General features: G+C 42.3%; 1 pseudogene; it reads left to right on the top strand.

Moving 5' to 3' along the window:
- Positions 1-18,005: 18,005 nt before the first annotated feature.
- On the top strand, positions 18,006-18,544 carry LOC142835074 (DNA fragmentation factor subunit alpha-like; annotated as a pseudogene).
- Positions 18,545-26,272: the final 7,728 nt, after the last annotated feature.

The following is a 26,272-nucleotide window of genomic DNA, read 5'->3' as shown; positions in this document are numbered from 1 at the left end:
TAAATTCCACTTATTTATTTTTTCTGATTTTTAAGCTTGCTGCTTTATGCTCATAGTATTATCCAGATTTGATGGAGAATTAGTAAACAATCCTAAAACCACTATGACCGCTTGCAGACTGCATCAGCCCAGATGAGAGCATCGTGCCTCTCTGCCACATGGCCTCTACTCGGCTATAAAGCAAAGGGATCGTGGCCCAGAAAGCAACCCCAACTACCTGCTCAGGCCACTAATCTCTTTTCCTTACCCACACTTTTAATCAGCTTTCTGCGTGTCTGTATTTGCCTTCGCGGTGCAGGAAACAGCGCAGAGCTTTATATACGCCCAAGGAGAAAACAGGGCTAGTCTGCAGGGAAGGGGTGAGGTCTGAAACTTGGACAGCTTACTCTGAGAGCTGAAAACTTGTGTGAAAACACTTTCAATAAAATATTCAGTCTTTGGGGAAAACGTGCTGCTTATTTCCTCTGTCATGAATTCTTTTATTTTTCTTTTCAGAAAGCAAACATGATTAGGTTTAGAGTCAGCCTTACTCTATCTGTCCTGAAACTGAAGCCGCATATGTCAGATCTTATGAAAGCTTGGGATTTATTTCTAGATTCAGTCCCCGATCCCTGTAGATCCCATCATACACTGCCAAGTATTTCAGCCCTTCATTCTTCTTTGGTGCCGACGACAAGCTCCCTTGCTCCCTGGAGCTTTCTCGGCTCCCTCATCTCTCACCCACCCCCTGCTTGATCACCATCATCATCTCCACCTCTTCTGGACCTAAGCTACCTGGCTCCACATCCATTCCACTCAACTTAGCCTCCACGTCTTCCTGCCCTGCCAGATGAGCAACATCTCGAAGGCCAAGGCCCTTAAAACCCATCTGTGAAATATGTTCTCAATCATTATTCGCTGAACCTGAATTTGTGTTTCTCCCATCCTCATCAACGCTTTCCCAGACAAGGAGGCAGGAGAAACTTGAAGTCATTAAAAAACCGATGCTGTAAAGGATTTACTAATAAACCTGCTTAGAAAATTTTAATTCATACAACATAGAATGTAGTTAAAGGAGGCCTGCCTCCAACATGATTGGAAGCTGAGCAGTGTACTGACCAGACATGCTGGAAACTCTGAGAAAGAAAATTCTATGCCACAATTGAAGTTTAGAGCGGCTGAGAAAGTTTCTGCTGCTGTTCATCCACCGAGATTGATCTCAGTTAGTCTCCATTCCTGTAACAACAGCAATAACCCTGACTTACAGCCATGAGCTCCATCTCCACATTAAAGCACCTGCATCAAAGGGGTAGCTTAAAGTCCATTAAGTCCTGGTCTGCCATTCAGTCCGTCCCCTGCATTCTTAGCAGGAAAAGCATAATTCTTCCAGGTGGGCAAGATAACCCTGAGAAACAATTATTCAAAAAAATTATTCAAAAAGCACATTAGTGGACTTAAAAAAATCACCTGGCAACATCGCCAATGTGATCCCAACGGCCAGACTCACAGTCTTCCGTCTGAAATATAATCTGGTGCCTGGACCTGAGAGAGATTTAAGGATGACATCTTATGTGGAATGCATAAGTCTAAGGTGTTTTTACATCAGTAAAATCTTACATTCGAGGCCGGCTCCCCTCTAAGCATTAGCCAGAGCAGGACATAGCACTATTATTAAAGAGCTCCTCCTTCGTTAATCTCTAATTGTGCAGAGTAAATTCGCACTGGGAAGACAGATTGTTTCTATAACAACATGAGTTCAAGCAAATCGAGTTTGTGTCGCGTGGAAGTGAGTCAGTCTGACATTTAGCATGAACCTTCCTTTCCTCGTCCACCACCAACCACATGCACAGCCCACTGTATTTAAGACACATTGATTAAATGATAATATACCACATTGTTTTGTAAAGACTTGAACGGGTTCCTTATCTAATCTATATGTTTACTTCAATAATTAATCATGCTCTATATCATTTCTTTTTAATATTTATTTTTATTTTATGTGTCTTAGTGCTTTGCATGTGTATATGTCTTACCCCCAGGAAGCCAGAAAAGGGTATTGCATCCCCTGGAACTGTAGTTGCGTTGCTTGTGTGTAAGCTGCCATATGAGTGTTCCTAATTACTAAACCATGTCTCCAACCCCTGGTTTTCTTTCTTATTTTTATTGAGAATACAATTTTTCCATGCAATAGATTCTGGTTTTGGTCTCCCCTCCCCAAACTTCTCCCAGTCACTCCCAACTTCCCTGTCTACTCTCTCATTCAGAATACAAACAGGCATCTAAAATAATGATGACAATCAAATAAAAACAAATGAGAATAGGGGGAAAAAGGAAGAAAGAAAGACAAAAAGTATAAGAAAATATGTAGATACAAACACAGAAATCCGATAAAATCATAAAACCGTAATATATACAAAAAAAGACTTGTAAGGTATTTTTTTAAAAAGGTCCTGAGAAAGTATTATGAGACAAAGAACCTCCAAAACTGTCTTGAGTTGGCCGTCTACTGCTGGGCATGGGGCCTGCCCTTAAAAGTGGTTCGTATACCCACTGAGACTCCATTGGAGAAAATTAATTTCTGTACACCAGGCTGCTGGTCTCAAACTATTAGAAATCCACCTGGTTCTGCCTCCTGAGTTCTAGGATTAAAAGTGTGTGCCACCACCACCGCCTTAAAATACTATAATTATACATCCTGAAATTTGTATGTTTTAGGTGGCCAGGAACAAAAAGTTGACTGTAAGTTAAATATATTGTTTTGGTGGAATATTGTGTAACTTAGGGATGCTATCTTGCTTCTCTAAAATCCTTCATGGTATTCCCTCTTGAAGGACTTTATGCTTAACTTTTGTTTAAAACTAAGTAAATAATTGGAACGTCTTAATTGTCCTTATCTCAAAAAGTGTACCAATCATCTTCCAATGCAATTTCTCCTCTCACTACCAAAATGGACCACCATTTTTGGTGCCTGATAAGTCCACTGCTAAATTACAAACAAAATCACATAATTTTCTCTGTTTCTGTAACTACTGCCTTGTTTAAATCAACTTCAGCTTCTACTTGGACTTTATGACACTGTCTTTTCCTCCTCCGCTCTAGACTTTCTGCGGTGATTTTTCTTTGAAGAAGCGAGGCTGTCTTTTAAAAATGTAATTCTGACCATGTCTACCTCATTTGAAATTCTTCAATGTGCCTTACCCTTTGTAGGATAAAATTTAAAATCCTCAATGTGACCCACAGTTCTATGCATAATTTAATTCCTAGTTATCTCTTACCTGAACGCTTCCCTGCTCTCACGATGGTCTAGCCACAGAGTTTTCGTCTCTAGCACAGCTCATGCTGTCGGATCCTTCTTTTCTCCTCTCTGCTGTATCCTTAGAACCTAGGAATGCTTGTCATGTACCAGTCCCATTAATATTCATTGGATGCTCCAAGGAATGAATGGCTTTTCAGGATCATAACCTTTATGATAGAAGAAGGGTTAAATCAGTTAAGATCCTTTTAGCTGGACATAATGGAGAATCCAACAGGCAGAAGCCTAAACAATAAAACTTCATTGTGTCTCATAACTAGATACTCAAGGATAGGGCATCTCTGGGTCACTTATCTAAGCCACATAATAACATCCTCTGGCCTCTGGGTTCTTTCTTTCTCTCTACTCTGCCATTCTTGGTCTTCCGTATCTTTCCTGAAGTCACAAGATGGCTGGAGCATTTCAGACACGACAGGTAGGTGACAACAGACAGTAAATAATAGTCATGCTGCCTCCTGACTCTCTATTTACCAATGAGAAGCTTTTCCTAGAAATGTCTAAGTAGAATCATACTGATTTTTATAGATCAAAATTGAGTTATGTGCATAACCAAAATCTAGCAAATTACCAGCAAATGATAGGAGATGGCTATAACTCACCTAGATCAGGAATGATCTGTGCCCTGAAGTTGGGAAGAAGTTCAGTTTTCTTAGGTGGTCAAGAGAGGAAGAAAAATCAGAGTATTGCCAGCAATGAATAGTTGAAGGTTGTGAGAAGTAAGAAAAGAGATGGACAAGAAAAGAACAACCAACAATGCTTGCCAAGATGGTCACTATCATCATCATCATCATCAACTGTATTCTCACTGTCTAATCCTGTGAGAATACAGCCACCATCATCAACATCTGATCACCACTATCATCACTGCCATAGTTACTATCACCATCATCACCAATATCTTCATTGATCTGGTCTGAATAGCATAGGTGGCTTAAAGACTTGGTACCCATTCTTGGTCCCAATAAGACTATCAGAAAGTGACAATCTCTGGAAAGCAGAGCCCTGCCTGTGGAAAGTCCTTACATCACTGGAGACAAGAAAAGACCCCCTAACAAGATTTTGGAACCTGAGTCTCTCAATCAATCTCTGATTTCTGGGCCATAATATAAGCAATTTGACACCATTGCTATCTGAGACCTAAAGCCATGAGAACACCCAATTTTGTACTAGAACCTCCTAAAAAAATTCTCTGTTATTCTTTTACTCATTTATTTTTTTTCAACAGCATTTACTGAGCCCTCTATTGTGGGTAGTTCACTAAAGACAGGGAATAAAAAGATTAGTAATACAAAAACTCACAGCCTAAAGTTTAGAACAAATCTTACCAATAGGTTGTCCTACTATTATAAAAAATATACAAAATAGTTTGCCTCTTCTATAACCAATATATTAGCCACTAACTATCCCTGGCTATGGAATACTTGGAATAAGACTCATGAAACAGATTAAGTTAATATTTGTTTGATTTAATTCTAATTAACTGAAATATAAAGAATATGCAGCTAGTGACTTTCAAATAAGATCATCAGGGGTGTCTCCTTTTTTGACATTGCAATATGATATTGTCATCTACAAATGTATTAAGCTGCATTCGTATCTATTCTGGGGTGCATGAAACCTGAAGACTATAGATTAGACACATCTGTGACCATTATATAAAGAAATAGTCACCAAGTCACCAGAACCACAGGAGAGATAGGCATACAGTAACACGGATCCGCAGAGAAATGTACTACCAGTTGTTCTTAGTACTTGGAGAAACAGTTTAAAAATATAGTCACAATTGGAGTATGAGAGATGGCTCAGTGGTTAAGGTCACTTTCTGATCTTCCGCAGGACCAAACTTTGGTTTCCTTCATTGGGAAATTTACAACTACCTATAACTCTGCCTCCAAGGGATCCAACACCCTCTTCTGATCTGTGCGTGCACGCACTCACGTACAACATTCACTCCCACAGACACACACACATGCACAATCACATAAATAAAAATAAATCTGAACGAAATCTCTGGTCAGAAGCCAGTGTTGGTGCATATTATAATTCCAGCATTCCGGAGGCTGAGACAAGAGGATTAGAAGTTCCAAATCAACCTGGCTACATAGTGAGACCCGGTTTTTAAAACACAAGCAAGCGAAAATCTGATCATTAACGTAAGTGTCTTATTGCTTTAGGAAGAAGAGTGGTGTAGCAGAAAGATAAAACATCCTGCAGCCTAGCCAGTGTGCAAAATAGTGGCCAGTAACTCATCCAGTAAGTTAGTGATGCCATGATGGTCTACAGCTCTGTCACTGAATGCTTCCTTCATGAGTACATACTATTTGCTTGTCTTTTTTGTTTTGTTTCTTCAGTGGAACTACAGGAACACAATGTGTGAGGCATGGAGAGGAATGAAGATGAGAAAACTATATTCTGTGTGATACTGTGAAATAGTTTAAGAGCAAAAGCCTTCCAGATGATAACCTAATTATCAATAGTCTTCTATTTTACAGGTTCGTACTATAACATATTACCTCCTGGAATCTGTTCTGTTCTCAGAAAGTATGCGTGTGTGAAAGAAGAGAGAAACCATATGCAAATGAGAGCGATGCAAGGAGGAGACAGTGAGTGCGTGAACATACAACAAGAAATCTAAAGGCGTATTTTCAGCTCTTCGTGGTGGAGAGATGTGAAGGTGAAAGACTCCCGAGGGTCAAGTTCGCCGTTGACTAATCTCAGACTTGGTTACATACACACAGATCTTCCAAGAACATTTCTCACTGTTTTGTGCTATTACAAGAAAACAGCTAAGGATAATGTGCAGATGTGGAATCTACATCAGTAGTGATTTTTCTACCACTTTGCTCTGTCTAGATCAGGTATACAACCTCTTGGCTTCTCTAGGCTTAGTTAGTCAGAGAAGAATTTTCTTAAGCTATCTATTAACTATTCAGGGGGTGTCTAACCTATGACCTGTGGGTTATAAGAGCCTACATATGTTTTTTTGCATGCTATTTTGACAAGAACCACACAATCAAGTTAAACACACACACCTCATAATATTTTAAGTAAGTTTATCATTTTGTGTTGGGCTGCATTCATAGCTACTCTACGCTACATGTGATCCACGGGCTGTGGGTCAGACACTCTGAACCTAAAAGGACAATCAGAAAAACAGTACCTCATGGCTTGGTAGTGTTTGTTGATTTTCAAGGTGTCACCACTGCCAGAAGAGGTCTTTCTAGCTACCAACATGCCACTGAACACGAATCGGAAAGAGAGTAATAGCACACTACAATTCTCACCACACAGATTAAAGCAAACACCATGACTTCAGGGAAAGAGATAAAAACTAAAGTAGAATAATAAAGAAGAGATATTTTGAATATTTGTTGCCTTTATTTTTAATATACTGTCATGTGTCACTTAATGGTGGTATATTAGGTACCTTTTATTGTTGTAAAAAAATGACCAATGTATCCTTTATTTGGACTTATGGCCCAGCAGGCTGCCGTGGACATAGGAGGAAGAAGCTGAGAGGTCATATCTTCAACCATATGCACCAATCAGAGAAAGCAAACCGGAAGTAGGACGAGGCTATGAACTCTCAAGGCCTCCCATCAGCGTGTACTTCTAGCAAGGCTGCACCACCTCAACCTCCCCAACCAGTGCCACCAAATATCTGACCCTCTGAAGGGCATTTCTCATTCAGATCTATAAAGATGAACACACATTTCTTTTAAATTTTTATTTAATTTTTGTTAGTCTATATCCATTGCAGTGCTGAGTTCCCATAGCTAATTTTATTCGTGTATATCATGTGCTTTGACCACTGTTGCTCCTCCCATTCTCTCTCTTATATACTGATGATGACACGTGTAGTAATAAGGGAGCGGCGGTGGGGCTGCGTCCCCAAACACCCCAGCCGCCTGCCCTGCCCGGCTAGCTTATGCCCCGAAATAATTACACAGACACTGTATTCATTTAAACACTGCTTTGGCCCTTAGCTCTAGCCCTTACTGGCTAATTCTCACATATTAATTTAGCCCATTTCTAATCATCTGTGTAGCGCCCCTAGGTGCGCTTACCGGGAAGATTCTAGCCTAAGTCCATCCTGGGTTGGAGCTTCATAGCGTGCGTCTTCCCTGGAGCAGGTAGCATGGCGTCTCTCCTGCGTCTGCTCTGGAGAGGAGAGCTGTCGCGTCTGACCTCACTTCCTCTTCCTCCCAGCGTTCTGTTCTGTTTGCTCCACCCACCTAAGGGTGGGCCTATCAAATGGGCCTAGCAGTTTCTTTATTTTAACCAATGACCTTCCTCCATCAGACACGTAAATGGGTCTGGCCACTATGGAAATCAATATTGAGATCCCACTTTCCTTTGTACACCAGTGGTCTCTCCGTTCTCTTGATCTCTTTCTGCTTTGGTGCCAGATGGTAGACAGGCAAACGATAGATAGGTGATAGAAAGAGAGACAGACAGATGATGGATAGATAGATGATAGATAGATAGATAGATAGATAGATAGATAGATAATAGATAGATAGATAGATAGATAGATAGATAGATAGATAGATAGATAGATAGATAGATAGATAGATAGATAGATAGATGATAGATAAATAGATGATAGATTAATGGATGATAGATAGATAGATAGATAGATAGATAGATAGATAGATAGATAGATAGATAGATAGATAGATAGATGATAGGTTAGTGGATGATAGATAGATAGATAGATAGATAGATAGATAGATAGATAGATAGATAGATAGATGATAGATAGGTAGATAGATAGATAATCTAGATATAGATCAATGGTTTATGCAATTGTGAAGAATTCTAACACATTTTCACAGAAAGGAACAGGTGCTATTTGTCTTCTGTATCTGACTTTACTTAACCCAATGTTCTTCAGCCCATTTTCCAGCAAATGGCATCATTTCACTTTTCTTTACCGTTGAATAAAGCTCCATTGTGTGTGTATCCATATTTTCTATTTCCATTCATCTGTTGTTGGGCACCTAGGCTGGCCCCATCACCTTGTTACTGTGAAGAGTGGCAATAAACATGGATGTGCAGAATCTCTGGGGTATGTGCAGGATCCTCTGGGTAGACAGTCAGGAGTGGTATGGCTGGGTCATGTGCTAATTATTAGTGAGGGTTTGTTTTGTTTTGTGTTTGTTTGTTTATTTGGTTTTTGATAAGCTGTCATGCTGACTTCTGTAGTCGTGGTACCAATTTATGTTCCCATCAGCACCATACAAATGTTCCTCTCTCAACACATCTTTACTAAGATTTGCTGTTGTTTTCTTTGTTCATGGTAGCCATTATTGCTAGATCAGCTGTTGGCTTAAACATTACTAAAAATTAGGACTGCCAAGATTTCTCAGAGAGTAAAGGTGTTTGCCACTAAACCTCACAACCCAAGTTCAATCTTGGGCACATACATGATAGAAATAGAGAACTGACTCCCACAAGCTGTCTTGTGACATTTACACTCATGGCACATGTTCCCCCATACACACTTGCGTGATAAGTAACTGTAAAAGTTCCTGATAATTTTACTAAGGACCAGGAGAGTTACCTCCAGCACACCATTAGTAGGGGAATGTTCTAAATCTATGAAATACTGTCGTTGCCAAGAGAAGTATAATCTACTTGTATCTTTCAACAAAAGAGTACAAATGAGCTGCAGCGATTTTGGAAAACAAGCAACTGTAGAAAAGAGACAAAAAGCCTGCCAAAAACATCATAGAGAATATTGATAGCCAGAAAACATACAAACTGCTCATATGTTAAGAAAGAGTGTTAAGGACTTGTGAATGAGACTTTTCATGGCTATTCTCCTTAGAGGTGAGGCTGCAAGCTGGCCCAGACAATGCACATTCTCTCCTTCCACACTAAAAGAATACTATTTTGAATATCTATTGTTGGGGACTGCAGACCCTAAGACCATAAAGTTTCTATGACCCTTTGCTTGCTGGAGTAAACAACTTGTTTTCCTGTGCTTGCAGATGCTCTGGGCACGAGACCTTCATGGGCACGAGACCCTCCTGAGTTCCTGATGGCAGAGGAGTGGTTTCTGGTGGGCTTGCAGCTGAAAAATCCCGAGAGATGGGGCATGGGCATTAGTTAAGGGGAGCCCTATATAAGCTGCCCTGGAACACAATAAAGGGTGGCATTGTTTCAAGGATGACCTGTGTCTGTATGTGTGTGCTTGTGCGTGTGAATGTGTGTTTGTGTGTGTGTGTGTTTCAATCTCCAGCACCTTGCCCAATTCATGAACTATCCAATGGCAGACAGGAGGAACAGTATAATCCATGCCCCCAACTGAGAAATTACATTTCTTACACTCCTTTTTAACTAAGGGTAACTATGCAATAATTGAAGCTAACTGGAAGTAGGTCAAAGCCACCGGGTAGGATTTGAAGTGTCACGTCCTTCTGTATATGTGTTGCTTTTATTGGCTAATGAATAAAGCTGTCTTGGTCAATGGCTCAGCAGAATATAATAAGGATGGAACAGATATAGAGAGAGTAGGTGGAGTCAAGGAGATGCCATGTAGCTGCCAAAGAAGAAGGACACACAGGAACCTTACCTGGTAAGCCACAGCCTCATGGTGATACACAGATTAATAGAAATGGCTTAATTTAAGATTTAAGAGCTACTTAATAAGTAACCTGAGCTAATAGGCCAAAAAGTGTTGTAATGAATAGAGTTTCTGTGTGATTATTCGGTTCTGGTGGCCAGGAAATGAACAGCCTCTGTCTACAAAAATTTCTGAAAAGATTATTTAAAAGATTCACTAAACTGCATGTGATATTTACTCCTAGGCCTTTTTCTTTCCCACCTGAACTTCTTTGTCAAGATCCTAGAATCTTCAGGTTGATAACCCATGTTAATAATAACTGAACAAGAAGTCAGATAAAACCATGTCCTTGATACCATCACGGTACCCCTCTGCCAGCCCCACCACGCTCACTTCTGCTTCTTTATTATATGGGAAAGCAATCACATTATCAGATTAAACTACTCTAAATAATAATGGAGCCAGACAAGATGACTGGGAAAGATTTTTGAAGATAAGAACATCATAAGTATCACTGACCCAACCTATATAGAGCGTTACTGGCTGTCAATCATTCATGAACTCACTCAGCGCCCAACTAAGCACTCCAAAGAACTAAAAACAATAACCTGGGGGCATTTTTGTGCTATAAAAATCTGAGGAGTTTTGACTAGTTATAAGATAGTTAAATTGTGAGATAGGAATGAGAAATAACTGGTGGCCCACACATCATTTGATGGCAGAAACACAGGTAATAAAATAATCAAAAAAAGGGGGGGGCGTGGAGAGGCAATGCATTCTCCAGCTACCCTACCAGCCAAGGCTTCTTTGTTTCCAACCAAGCAACATAGATGAATGGTAGAAATGCAGTTAAAATAAGAATCATAGTTCAGTTAGAACTTAATCCTCAGGTATGAACAATGTTATTAGAATTCATTTCTTCTAAGCTATTCGCTGTCTTTTATTATGTGGCCCGAGCTAACTGGTCTTAGGGTTCATATGATGGCCTCCAAGCTCTCGCTGGCTTGTATCCCATCTTTGAATGCAACCAGCAGAGACACATTCAATGCTTTGGCGTGACCAGGGCCTCTCGCTTCCTCCCTGATGCTGAGGGACCCCTTCCAAAGCAGAGAAACAGAATGTCACATCAAACTTACTGTTGGGTTCCATCAGCAGGAACTGCAGCAATGTGCAAAGCATCCCTCTTGCCAACCTCTTCCATGCATCTAACCTTGTAAGAAGACAGCACTTCAGAAGAATGAGGTTTTTGTTTTGAAGGGTTTTTTTTGTTTTTTGTTAGTTTGTTTGTTTGTTGCAACTACTCTTTTATTTTTCCCCACTCTGATACTAGCCCTCGAGAGTAGAGAAAGGATGGTTTTCTTAAAGAAAAATTGAACCTGGTACCAGAAAACGAGAGAGAATGCATGTGGTGCTGCCAAGAATAACAATAACATCTATGTCTTCCCTCGGAACAGAAGATGAGAGTTTATATTAGCGAAAAGTGAGCAAGTCCCTCTCTGGAGGTGGCAGTCCACCTGGAGATGGCACTCCCCACATTTCTTATGATTGAGTTTACCAAACCCCAGCGTGTATCTATAACAGGTGCTGCCTCCAGAAAACAACTGAACTGGAAGGCAGAGAGGATCATGGGTAATATTTCATCCCAAGGCGTAAAGGAACAAGGAAGGAAGTAGATGCTGGGGTGTAGCGAGCTGCGTGGAGCCACATTTGATAATCAGCTCCTAATTATGGCTAAGACCTGACTTATGCTGTGGTCACGCAATGATTGTCAGCTGCTTGCATATGCGTGGACCTATGGGCAGTGCCCACCTGGCAATCCGAGGTTGGTAGCCTGTGCCTTTTTAAGGGCTGGGAGAGGTTTGCCCAGAGAGAAAGGAGAGAGAGAGAGAGAGAGAGAGAGAGAGAGAGAGAGAGAGAGAGAGAGAGAGAGAGAGAGAGAGAGAGAGAGAGAGAGAGAGAGAGAGATTCTGTAACAAGGTCCTGAACAAACTGCTAGCAGGAAGAGCTCCGGTGTCGCATCATCCTTGCGGGTCGAGGTAGAGACGTGACACTGGGGGGCTGCTAACTGGAACACCCCGATTCACAGGGTCAGAACCAATAGGAAAATAGACCTAATTTCAGTCAGAAAGTGCCCGCTATGAACACCAATACAAGAACGGAACTGAGAACACTGTGTGTTAGAAACAGAGCAAGGTGACATGTTTGCACTGTATGGTGACGTTTACAGGTAAAAAGAAATAAATGGTAAGCCTCCATAGAAGAACCCATCATGAAATTTTATGCATCAGCTACACAAAGCAAAACCTATAAACAAGAAGAAAATCGATTAAAGTGATTAAATTGTTTTAACTTCGGCACAGTGCTGGCTGCGCCCTAACCCAGTGCTATTTCAGCCAGCAAACACAGATCTCAGTTGCTCCTGCTTCTCTAGCGGCGCTCGGGCCACAGCCTGGCGGGAATCCTGCTCCTGCTGGTACAGGCTCTGTCGCTGCCGCTAAAGGTAGTATTAACTACATTTCCATCGTTCTATTTATAAATAAGACTCAAGATGCAAAGGCGGAGGTGAAAACCTGCTAGCCCAGGTAGGCTGGGTAACAATTAGCTAACCTTCCCTCCTCTCTGCATCTCCAAAAAAAACCCCATGCTTCAGCTTTGCCAAACCAGGAACAGCTTCCTCACTCCAAACCCCCCTCTGCTACTTCCTGTGTCTCTCTAGCTCTCCCAGAAACCCTCTAATGCTCTATGATTACTTTCTGTCAGTGAGTTGCTAAAGCAACCTCCTGGCCCAAGGTTAATTTTATCTAATTACTGCAAACTTGGGGTTCAGAGTGATTGCATATCCTCCAAAGGTGATTGCTTCAGCTTGAGAGTAACAGAGTATCACTACATACCATCACCAGTAAAGGAATATTAACATGATAGAGTATCGGTTTTTTTGTATTCACTCCATGAGGGGGATTTTAAATCCCCTGATGAACCTGAACAACAAGGCAAATCTTTGTCCTACTGAATTCTTTGACTCTCTATTTTGTTTTGTCTAGTCTACTCGTTCCACGGATGAGATGCTATCTGGCACCTCTACAATTACAGGCTCAATGCGCTGTCTTTCTGACCTGCTGATGTTGACTCAGATACTTGCTTTAAAGGAGACTGATGGATAAGAAAATACCAGACCAGAGTAAAAGGCCAAAGGCCTATGCTCTTGGAGTAGAGAAGCAGGGATAAGGGCAAGGTGACAGGCAGGGAAGGAACACTCATTTGCTAGTGTTGCTTCAACAGCTACCAGAAGCTGGTGGCTTCAGTGACAGAGATGCATCACAGAACCACTCCGATAAAGCACCAGGAGTGTGTTAAAGGGCTGACTCTCTGGACTAGCTAATCGAGCTCAGCACATTCCAGAGAAAGCAGTTCCCAGGGAGACTGCTCCCTTGGTCACCTCCCAGGAAATAGTTTCAGAGCCCATGGGTACCCTGCCTGCTGGGTACTTTTACATTCCTGAGGCCTTGGGCCAGGCTGTGTCAGCTCCACAGGAGTTTCCAAGGAAAGAGTGCCTGGTGTAGAGGCCTGGGGGTCTGGGTTGTGCTGACCAAGTCTGGCCTCTGGGGACACTAGAACCAAGGTCAGGTCAGGCCTGCAGGTGCTGCACATGACCTTAATCATGACAGGGCTGAAATCCTGGACACCAAGGCATGGGAAAGCATGCCTAGCTGGCTCTGCTCCTCATGCTCCATTATACAAGGTCACTGAGCGAATTTAGTGCGCCCATGTGACTCTCTTGGGACGGGTCTCCAGAATCACTTGCCTGTTACCTTTGTTGACTTAATCATTGTCACTTCACTATAGTAAGCAGCAGATTTTGAGTCTGATGAACCCTAAAAGAGTGTGGCCTTGGGGATGTTGAACCCACAATCACACTGGGTAAAAACAAAACTGAACGAACACCAATTGTCTTAGTGAAGAGTGTGGCCTTGGGGATGTTGAACCCACAATCACATTGGGTAAAAACAAAACTGAACGAACACCAATTGTCTTAGTGTCTACAGACTCCAGACACTCACACATTCGGGATGTTCAGCTCTGTCCCACTGAGTTGGACTTCACTTTGACATCAAATTCTCAAATAAAAAGTCTTGACCGCATCTAGACAAATTTTGCTGACTAATTGCATGGTCATCAGCAGTAAAGACTCACACATCTTTATGTGGGTACATGTAGAAGGGTAGTATTGGTCGTGATAGTGAAAAGCCAGAGAAACTCACCATGCCCTTTGACACAGAGTCACCATACACAGTAGACTAATACAACCCTGTGCAATGGAGAACACACAGAGAGAGCTGTCCAAAAGGGACTTTTGGAGACCAAATCTGCAAACACATCTCAGCTTTATAAAAATAGAATTCTGATGCTTTCATTTGTGGATACATAGAAAAAAAAGAGCATGAGAAGTGGAGCAACTGCTTAGCAGTTAAGAGTGCTGGGTGCTCTTTCAGAGGAGCCAGCTGCAATTCACACCACCAGCATGGCGACTTACCAGTGCCCATATTCCAGTTCCAGGATATCTGATGTCTCTTCTGGCCTTGGTGGGCACCGGGCATGTTAGTGATGCACAGACATGCGTGGAGGCAAAACATCTGTATACATAAAATAAAAAATATATAAATCAAAACATCTGTATACATAAAATAAAAAATATATAAATCAAAACATCTGTATACATAAAATAAAAAATACATAAATCAAAACATCTGTATACATAAAATAAAAAAATATATAAATCAAAAGAAAAGAAAGGAGGGCAGGAGAAAGGAAGGGAAGGAAGGAGGAAGAAGGAAGGAAGGAAGGAAGGAAGGAAGGAAGGAAGGAAGGAAAGAAAGAAAGAAAGAAAGGAAAGAAAGAAAAAGAAAGAAAGGAGTTTGCGACCTGATCAGCACAATACCCAGGAGTACTGCACAGCAAGCAAGAAAGGAATGGATTTCTTCAATGATACTGAAACTGAAACTTTGATCAACCAATATATTTTCAATGTTCCCCTGACTTTAAAATACTAAGAGCTGCAACCTTTAATCGCTTTGCCTTTGTGTATAACATCCAAGTCACCCAGCAGTCAGCAGACTCCCACAGTAAGAGCCGGTGTTCTGTTTAGCTCCAGTTCTCCCCCTGGGAAGAGCCAAGTAAGCTGCTCCTGCTTCAGCAGATGGAGTCTGGCTGGCTCACCAGGTGTGAGACAGGTAGCTGGAGGGGAGCTGGCAGACACCATGCCTAAGAATGAGGCTCTCTCTGAGTGAATAGAGATTGTTTGACTTTTCACTCTGTTGTTATCAAGATCTTCAATAAAAACTAAATAAAACTATCCTGTCTTTCCTTAGTAACAGAATGCCCAAGAAGAATTCTTCTGGTGAAGTCTCTCTCGCCACCCTGCATCCGTGCTGTGGCAGTTTCCATTGTGGAGAAAGAGCAGCCTGAGTTAGGGATATGGAAATTCTGGAGGGATCCAGAGAACCCTTGCTGGTTGTGAACCTGCTCTGGAACCTGCTGCCGTAACCTTGGGCAAGACCATTGTGCAAACTCTCTTTGGCAAGAGGCCCATAATCATGCCGTCATCGGTGTCACCTAGGAAACAGTTGTAATGCATTGCCACCATAGGTCCACTCCGGTTTCCTTCACTAGACACACCCCCTCCTGTCTCCACAGCTCTCACTGCCAGCCCTGTGCCTTTGCCACTGTCGTCAAGAAGAATGAAAAGGGCTGTGGAGCCAAAATGGAGCAATGATTCCTTTGGGGAAGTGATCATAACCCGACATATAGCTCCTTATCTAACACAAATATAAAGAGATCAGAAGGGCGAGGGTGACAGCTTACTTGGTAAAGCACTTGCCTTGCAAACCCAAGGACCTGAGTTCGATCCTCAGAACTCACAATAAAAAAAAAGCCATAATAACAGCTGGACCAGATAGTTCAGTGTTTAAGAACACTTGCTGTTCTTGCAGAGGACCCCAGCTTTGGCTCCCAACACCCACATTGGGCAGTACTCAGTGGTCTCTAAGTCCAGCTGCAGGGACCCAACACCTTCTTCTGGACTCTGCAGGCACCAGGATGCCTGTGATATAGATACATATATACATCCATACATACAGGCACTCATATACACACAAAATAAAAATAAATAAATATTTTTAAAGCCATTGTGGTGCACATTTGTAATCCTAGAACTGGGGAGGCAGAAGCAGGAATTTACCTGGAAAGCTCCAAGCTACCATGTCTCAAAAATAAATGGTAGAAGACACCTGAGAAATGATACCCATGGTTGAACCCTGGCCTACACACACTCAAACATACACACACACACACACACACACACACACACACAAAGAGAGAGAGAGAGAGAAATATTTTTTTTGTTTCGTTTTGTTTTGTTTCTCAAGACAGGGTTTCTCTGTGTAGTTTTAGAGCCTGTCCTGGAACTAGCTCTATAGACCACGCTGGCCTTAAACTCACAGAGACCTGCCCACCTCTGCCTCCCAAGTACTAGAATTAAAGGCATGCGCCACTAACACCCAGTTACAAATACTTTTATGCATTTCAAGTAAAACTGTCCACTTCACTTTAGCTGTATTATATAATTCTAATTCTGACACAGCAATTTGTCTTTTGATGTCTATCCAGCAGATGAATTAGAAGTTTGATTAATGCAAAGCAAATGTCCCATATTTATCCGTCCTCTTTAATCTTTTGCATGAAAGGGGGAAACATTAATCTCTGACAAAAGATGAACCTTCGGCGTAGAAATCACAGGGATTAGGTCTCAATGTTTAACAGAACTGTAACTCCAAGAACCAAAATCTAGATCCTCCTGACATTTATTTTTATCTCCATTTGAAATCATTCGTGTCAGGAAGTGTGGAAAGAAAAACTCTCATATACAGTCTTCAATTTCCAGAACAAATTGAGTCTCATTATAAAATGTCCACATATTTTTCTGTTGCAATTAATCTGCCCACAAGAAGGCTGAAGGTAAAGATTAATGATTCACAAATTAGGACCCGTGTGCATGGCAGCATGACCCACCACTGCCACCCTAGACAGGGCAGGACAAAAGTGGTGACTGCTTTCAAAAATGCTTGGAATTATGAGTTCTTGCGTGTTAAACTTTGCACACGCACACACACACAATTGTACTCCTGTAATCATAAGCCTCTGAAGGAAGGAAAGTAAGGTTCATGAGAAACTGTTGGTAAAACCCACTCACAAGCATGGCGCACGTGACTGTACATGCATTGGTGCATTGATGCATTGGTGATATTTATGGGATCTGTGAAGTTTTTGTTCTTCAGATTGTTTACAAAAGGGATTAATTTTGAGCAAAATGGCAATGATATATGGGAAAGATAACCTTGAAACCCAATTCATAAGAAACTGTTAAGATGATGTAATTTAAACCTGAAGTTTAACCAGTGGGCACATTCAGAGAGCTGCCATGTACCAACAGACTGTCGCACCTGAGGGAGGCACAAAGCATATGGACGGCAAAGTCCTTTGTTAATAAATCTACCATTGGTGTGGGCCCAATGGGACAGGAGCGCTGCCATCTGAGAAGGAACATATAAGCTATTCTGACCTCAGCTGAGAGTGTAAGTTCTGAGATCCTGTGGGTGAACAGCACAGGGCGGGCTAAACATGTCTGGCTATATTCATAGTGTCTGAATCTGTAAAACTGAGACTGAGGGCCTATGGTTGGATGATAAGAAGGTCTGAGAGAGGCAGATTCTTGGTGGAAGTGACCTGATTATTTCTTCTTTAATTATTGCCTGGGGTGATATTCAAGAGAGATGTCGTCAGAGATACTCAAAATATCTGGACCAGCTCTTTTCCCTTCTCTCCCTTCACTGTTGTGCATGCTGCAATAAACCTCGCCACGTGGGTTTTGTTGTGTCTTGCGTCCTCCTTTCGTCTCCGAGAAGAAGAAGAACACTCCCCCGAGAAGAAGAAGAACACGCCGCAGAGAAGAAGAAGAACACTGTCCAAGATGGAATATGGTCAGGACGACCACCTGGAAACATTCCAGAAACCACAGGACTCCGGTAGTGCCCTGAAACGCACGCGATTAGCCAGCACTACATCTCCAGGCGTGCCTTGCTGTCACGTCACTTGCTGTGGCGAGAACTACATCTCCCGACAGGCCACGGGAGGAGGGGTGCCCGCGACCTGGAAAGCGGCTCTGGACTGCCCGCTATCTATCAGGTTGCACTTTGAGGAGGATGGCGCTGTCGCGGGGAGCCAGCAACCCGGACCCGGACGATATCCGGCCTCTCAAGCCGTGTCTGCTGCGCCGCAACCACAACCGCGATCAGCATGGCGTGGCAGCCTCCTTCCTCGAGGAGCTGAGGCGCAAAGCTTGCGAAGTACTGGCCATTGATGAGTCCCTGACACCAGTCACCCTGATCCTGGCAGAGGACGGTACACTAGTGGACGATGACGACTACTTCCTTTGTCTCCCTTCCAATACCAAGTTTGTGGCATTGGCCTGTAATGAGAAGTGGACGTATAGCAATTCGGATGGAGGAACAGCCTGAGTTTCCCAAGAGTCCTTTGATGCCAACGAAACAGACAGCGGAGCCGGGGTGAAGTGGAAGAATGTGGCCAGGCAGCTGAAAGAGGACCTGTCCAGCATCATCCTGCTCTAATTATATAAAACTCTTTCATTCTCATGTCAACAGTTAAAATATGTGGGACAAAAACATTTTTAAACACAAAATTGGCTACTGTCCATGGGAGAAAGACTCCTACTTGCCAGGGTCTTCCTGTGAGGCACACAATAGTCAGACAGCTATAGACAGGAAGAATACTTTAAGAAAAAAATATAACTTCACTGTTCATGCTTTATCATTTCCACTGATTTGTGAAAGAATGTGTGTTAAGTATACAAACTTTTTAAGCAAGAGAAAAAAAATAGAAGGATCCAAGAGGGCCTGGAAATGAACTAGATAATCAGGAAAACAAGCCATCTCCCTTTCGGCGGATTTTTCCCATGTCTTTAAATATTTCTAGTAATGCAGCGGTGACTGCTGGCATTCCCTATGAGAACCCTGAGACTACCAGCAGTCCCAGGGGATCCCAGGAAATGGCAGCCCGTGCCAACACGCCACCGCCACACACCGTGGATCCCACAGAGCTTCAAAGTGACCTATTCTGTCAAGCATCTGTGTAAAATAAAACGATAAAGAAGAATTGAATAGTGAAGGGACCGAATGGTAAATCAATCAAAGCAGATCTGCAGGTACAAAGGAAAGAAGAGCTCAGTGTGGGAATTCTGGGATTGCTTCTAGGCACTTCTTACACCCCAAGAGTATGCCAAATTCTGGAGGAAGACAGCTGAAAGCAGTTGGAGCGCCAAGTCTCTTCAATTCTATCTGTGCAGCAAGGAAAAACTGTTGATTCTTTCTGAGACTTAGACGACACTAAATGTCCAAATTATCTCACCTGCTGGCAAAGTGTTATAGAAGACAGATGTCTGGATGAGTAGGCAGTAGGGCAGGGTAAGTGGGTAGGTGTGTATGTGCAGGAGTGGATGCATGGGTGGTGAATGGGTGGAGGGGTGGATGGATGCATGGATGGATGGATGGATGGATGGATGGATGGAGAGATGAAGGATGAGTGGAGGATAGGTATGGTGTGGAACAGATAGATAACTTTTTCCCTAACTGAACTTCCTCCTCTAGATAACACTCTCTGATGTACATCCTTCGACATGTCATGTACAAACCAGAGGGTGAGGGATAACAGCATCCACTTAGTAGGATTGTTGCTAACTCTTCCTGGAGCCTCTCCCTCTTTTGCTTTATATTCCCCTCGGGTCTAAGTCCCACTTCCCAGGGCCACTAAACAGAGTTGCTCAGATTGTACATCCATGGGATCTCATACATGTCTTGGTCTTCATGACCAGTATTGTCCAGAGCTAGTAGTGTCTACATGGTTCTACAGCAGAGCCCTAGCCTTCTCTGCCTTGTCTATAATGTGTTTTGTTTCTTTAAGTCTCTGCTTAGAGGCCCCTCCATTCAGGAGGCTCTTCAGAGCTCCTCTCCGTTTTTGCATCTCACACTATTGACAATGGATCTATTTTTTTAAAAAGAGAGAGGGGGAGGGAAAGAGGGAGTGAGAGAGGGAGAGAACGAGAGAGAGAGAGAGAAAGGTTCTCATGTATTCAATGCTGACCTCAACCCACAAGTTCCACATACCAGACAATGGCCTTGAATTTCTGATCCTAGCTCCTCTACCTACCAAGTATTAGAATTAGAGACGTGTGCCACCTTGCCAGGTTTGAACTTGGAAATGAACACAAGACTTTGTGTCTTCTAGACAAGCCCCCATCACAGCTGTTTTCCTCACAAAAGATTGCATGCTGCATCCACCATGGCTCCAGAAACTGACCTGACTGGGGCAGCAAGAGAACGAAGAAAAAAGAAAAAAATGCATGGACTCACAGAAATGCTAGGTTCAGGTGGCCTGGGTTCTGGAATAGAAAAAAAATCTCAGCAGCCCAGAAGCTCAATGTGTTTAATATATGGAGTCAAAGAGAAAGGTGGGCCTACTACAAACAGCTGAAGGAGGAAGCAGGTCATTAGAGACATTTTAACCAAGAGACCGAGTTTATGGTGTGCAGTAGGATCAAGGAGACAGGCAAAGCTGATCTAATGAGCAGTCTCCGAGGAGAGCAGTCATTAGGTGATGATATCCAGGGAGAGAGAGAGAGAAATGGTGAATGACCACCATCCGCAAATGAACCGGAAGAGAAGGCTTGTCCATGGGTCAGAAGCTAGGGTTCTTGACATGGGCACAGCCATGTCAACAATACGTATTCACTTGAGGCCTCACATACTCAGGGCTTCCTTCCCCCCCCAACATACATGCAATTTTAATCATCTGTTTCCGGTATTTAATTTTCTGGCTTGTTAGTTATTCGACATGGTTCAATAAAACTTGGTACTGCTTCTCATCGTAACCGCAACTACTCACCCACTCATTCCAATTCTCTACCCATCCCTCTCCAACCAACCCTCCAATAATCTCTTCTTCTAGCCATGTTGATTAGTAACCGTAGCTCTTCTGGTGGTTCGAATGAGGGTGACCCCATAGGCTCATATTTGAATACTGAGTTCCCAGTTGGTGAATTATTTGGGGCCAATTAAGAGCTGTGGCCTTGTTAGAGTAAGTATATCACTGGGCGTAAACTTTGAGATTTCAAGGGCCCATGCTCTAGTCTCTCTTTCTGTCTCTCTCTTCTCATGGATCATGATGTAAAGTAAAGCTCTCACCTAGCACCCAGCACCACGCCTTCCTGTGTACCACTTGCTCCCTGCCATAATGATAATGGGCTAACCCTCTGAAACTGTAAGCAAGACCCCCAGTTGGATGTTTCCCTCTATAAGAGTTGTCTTGGTCATGGTTTCTGTAGGCTGAGACTGCTCTCTCATCTCCCAGCCACTCAGACCCAAATAATCACACAGAAACTATATTAATTAAAACACTGCTTGGTCAATAGCTTAGGATTCTTTTCTGTTTGTTTTTGGTTTTTTTGAGACAAGGTTTCTATGTAGCTTTGGATCCTGTCCTAGAACTAGCTCTAGTAGATCAGGCTGACCTCAAACTTACGGAGATCCACCTGCCTCTGCCTCCCGAGTGCTGGAATTAAATGCGTGAGCCACCACCGCCAGTTAGCTTAGGCTTCTTATTAACTAACTCTTACATATTAAGTTAACCCATTCCTATTATTTCATATTTACCACGAAGCTCACGGTTTACCAGTAAGTTTTTGGGGCCTCTGTCTCCTTTGGCAGCTATATGGCTTCTTAGGCAGCTACGTGGCATCTTCCTGACTCCACCTTCTTTTCTCCTCTATCTCTGCTTGAAATTCCTGCCTTGCTCTGTTCTGCCCTACCATAAGCCCAAAGTAGCATTTTATTAGCCAATGGTAACAAAACACATTCACAGCATACAGAGGGGACTCCTACATCACATGGTGTCTCTTCACGTTAACAGAACAGTGATTAAGACATCATTCTTCTATAGTTTTCAACAATGGAGCCTTCTCTCTGTGTTATATTGCGTTAACTGCTGATCTCCCCAGTTGATAAAACTAGGAAAGGTGTACAGTCCCTTCCTTTCCACCCCATCAGCCATGGCTGAAGTTGTGCTGGATTCATATCTGAATATTTGAAAAACAAATAATTCTGTAAATTTAAAATATAAATCCAAATATATCATTATCAAGACCTCATTAATGCCTTAGGACCTCAGTTTTAAATTTTTATTTTAAAAGCATTTCAGACATTTAAAATGTTGGTTTACAGTAAAAAAAAAAAAACAACTATTGAAATAGGAATTTTTCTATAATCAAGTGAGCATCGTTCATTGTGTAAGTGAAAATGATTTCAGTATCCACGCACACATATCACTATTTGTGAGCCACATCTCAGTGCTGAACAGTTAACTGGCATGAAGCAAATATTGGAAAGCAGAGAACGTTTCCTTGAAGAACTCTATAAATAGACCAGTGGTCCACCAGACACTGGGCTCACCCCTGTGCTCTCAGCAGTCAGGAGGACCACAGGCAAAGGATAAAAGTAAAGCACAAAATAAAATCGAAATTCTAACAACTGTTCTTGGAAACAAAAATAAAACCCAGCCTCTTCTGATAGCCAAATATTTATTTTGCATATATATGTAAAGCCATAATTGTATTCTTTAGCTACAATTTCTCCCACACCCTTAAATGAAAAAAAAACATGCTTTTTGAGTCAGGTCTCTGACTCTAACTTAAGGATTTTAATTAAGCCCTTTAATTAATTAATTAAAAGTTTTAATTTAATTAAATTTTGTTTAATTAAAAATATTTAATTAATCTTAAAAGCTTCACTTCCCTTATATGTATATACAATGAAAGTGATAATAACATGATCTCAGAGGGTTAAGTGTCAGATTAAATGTGGTTGTTGATTTCTAAAGTTAAGATTAAATGTGGTTTGTATCGTGATTTTTAAGTGGAGTATCCCATCACTGTTAACCTGATTCCCAGAGAACAAAGCTTTCCAAGGAATGACTTGGCCTTGAGTGGAAGGTATCTCTCTCCCTTCCATCTCTTTATTGCTGGTGCTGACTCTCATGACAACAATAACATGGTCTTGAACATAAAGGCGAAGCTATAGCATACATAAGCAAGACACGCATGAGCATTAGTATTCAGATTTACACTGCATTTGCATCCACATCTTCAAGGTTTTTATAAAGCAAAGATATAAATCAGTGATCCACATCTGGCCCTCAGCTATCAAATACCAGAGAGTGGGGGGAAGGGTGTCAATCAAGTTTCTCCATAAAGTGCTTGCAATGGGTGGTCAAGAAGTCAGTGTTGCCAAGTTCTTGGCCTCTCACGGAAATCAAAAAGAGTCCAAAGGAAATGCTCTGCAGGAGAGCAGTGGGAAGAGGAAAGGAAGATTCGCTAGATCCCAAGGGTGGGACTTCCTTTTAAGGAGTTCAAGAGAAGGAGGAGTTTGTTATTGATTTCCATAGTTTGAGTGGGTCTCTGTTTTGATTGACAGCCTTCAATTGTGTAGGTCTTTGCAAACTGTGCATGTCCCACCTCATAATATGTCTCATTTTAACCTTACTGTCACCCAGCTGGGAACATGCATATTACATTAAATAGGGCATTCTTTCTAAAAGTTCAATTGAAGACATAATTTTGCCTTATTCCTCACGTAGCCAAAACCTCTCATTCACGCTTTATACTGGATATACTGGTGATATGCTTGAGTAGAAACTATTCAACGTTGACCATCATTAGGAGCAGAGAAACTTATATACTGCCTTTCAGAGAAGGGGGGACATCTGAGGTTGCTAAGCACATTGCTCCAAGAGGGATATATGTGTGTAGTGCACGCAAGCAGAGGACTTAGGCACCAGCGCAGCATTAGAAGCAGGGGAACACAACCCAAGCCAAGCTCAGTTCCGGGTGACTGCACTACTCCCTGCACATGCCCGCCCTAGCCGCAGAGTAAATATTTTAACCCTTGAGAGCTACAAGGCAACTTGGTCTCTCTGAAAGCTTCTCAATGCAGCCTTCCTTGTTGCACAAAAACGGTACAAACAACATGTAAAAGGGTTAAGCAGGTCTGTGTCCCAACCAAAAAAAAAAAAGACTTTATTTTACCAGCTGTTCAAAAATAGACAGCAGGGCCAATTTAGCCTTTGAGCCAAATCTACTATTTAAAAAAAAAATGACACCCTGCAGCAGTTATATTTTTCTGGTAAAAGAGCAATGCAAATTTATTCCCTTCATGGTGATTTAGTCACGGCGGGCAGTACCATTAGAATCATTTTCAGATTATATTAGAAGTAACATCCATGATTGCTCCTGGGAAAGTTGCCAAAGGGGATGTCGAGGTAGACTTCTCAGAGAGGTCATCAGCCACCTTCAGTCCAGACCTACCTAGATGGTACTGGGACCATCCTGTGCCTCGTTATCTGCCTTTGGGCAGCTTATCATGCACCCTAGGCCCTGCACCCCAGAATGCTTCCTGTCGGTTTAGATCTGCGAACCCTTGCACACTAGTCATGTGTTCACACTATGTCTCAGGCAACACAGTGTGGTCCCAGGCTTGTGACACAAGTCGAAGCAGCTACGCTTTTGCATAAGTGTGCTCTTCCAACCTTGGTGCTCCACACTGTGATTACTAATATGATGTTATGAGTGACACATTGACCAGTATGGAGGCCTGAGGGCCAGAAGCCAATGACTAGAATCAGGGTCCTCACAATAGAGATCCCAGAGAGCTGCCTGCTCTGCTTCGCTTGTGAGAATACAGCAAGATGCTGTGGTCCTCTGCCAAATCTACTGCACCTTCATCTAGGACTTCACATCTTCTAGACCAGAAAAATGAAAAAATTCACTTAACATTTTTAAAAACTACCCAGAACCAGATGTGGTGGTCTGTGATAATGAAAGTCATTCAGGGTTGGGGGTGAAGGAAAAGGGAGAAAAACAAATCTCAGAAACAAAAGCTACCCAGATCCCAGATTGTGGTATTTGTAGGTATTACAAGCTAAGATAGGACTACAGGCATCCTTCCCTGTCAAGTCTGAAGTCCCAGCAGCATGGTGGGAACTCATCTGCTTGGTCACTGGAAGCTGCCAAGGGGTGAGGCCAGCGCAGCGCAAGGTTCCTCCTTCCAGCACTGTCTCTACTTGCAAAACTGTGTCAAACTCCACCTGTCACCTCACAGCTTGGTCACGTCCCAGTTTTTACTTCTCCTTTTGTCTTTATTTTAATTTTGTGTATGTGTATGACGTGTGTGCCCACATGAGTTTCTATAGTACACTCACCTATGTGAGTATGGGTGCACGTAGGACATACGACATACTGTGCATGTGAAAGTCAGAGAACAACATCGAGCGCCAGCCTGCATCTGCACCTTGTTTAAGACAAGGTCTTCCGGTTCCCCACTGTGTACACCAAGGGGCTGGGCGCCAGCATCTGGAACTCTCCTGTCTCCATTTCGCATTTCGCCATAGGAACATTACAGATGCAGTCTACCGCTCTTGGCCTTACCCTCCTCTGCACACTCAAGATCACAGCATTGTCTGAGCTCACTCTTCCACCTGGATTTGTTTCACTTTAAAGACAGCTCCTAAGAACAAATGTTAGTGCTCACTGTATGGACACCCTCTGTGTTTAATGCAAAGGGAGCCACAAGGAAACCCAAGCACTAAAAGCAGTACACTTAAGGTCAAAGAGATCATGCACACTTTCCCTCGTGAATCATTAGTATTTCTTAAATTTTCAAAAATGTGTCCCCTTTGTTGTCTTTTTATATGTGCATAGAACTATAAATGTTTCTACTCCACTGACCATCAAATCAAAAATGTGACAAAAAGTCTCATTATCACACTGAAAAAAAAATAGCAAACTAATTTTTTGACCAAGAAGAGAGGATACGGACCAAGGAGATAGTTCGCAGGTACAAAACACTTGCAGAAGAAAACTCATGACCTGAATTCAATACCTGCACCATACGGTAGAATGAGAGAACTAACCCCTGTATCCTGCCCTCTGGTGTCCACACATTCACCTTGACACATATGTGCACATGCATATACACATAGATCATGTAGAGATATATGATAATAATCACTAAAAATAGAGACACTATAAGACTATCACAGTGAGTCAGTAACATATGCCCATCTCGTGTCCAAGAATACACCATAGATTGCTGCATTGGCTACAGCAGCGTATAGAGTTAGACACTGGGTTTGAATTCCAGCCCTTCAATTAGTAGTGTGACTAGCCCCGTGTGCATTTGTAAGCCTCCATGTGACTGTTTCCTCATTACAAAGAGAGCGCTGGGAGAACAGGC

This window comes from Microtus pennsylvanicus, chromosome 14, assembly GCF_037038515.1.
Source record: "Microtus pennsylvanicus isolate mMicPen1 chromosome 14, mMicPen1.hap1, whole genome shotgun sequence".
NCBI lineage: Eukaryota > Metazoa > Chordata > Mammalia > Rodentia > Cricetidae > Microtus > Microtus pennsylvanicus.
Note: the sequence above shows the minus strand (reverse complement) of the source record. Positions and strands in the feature narration are given on the sequence as shown.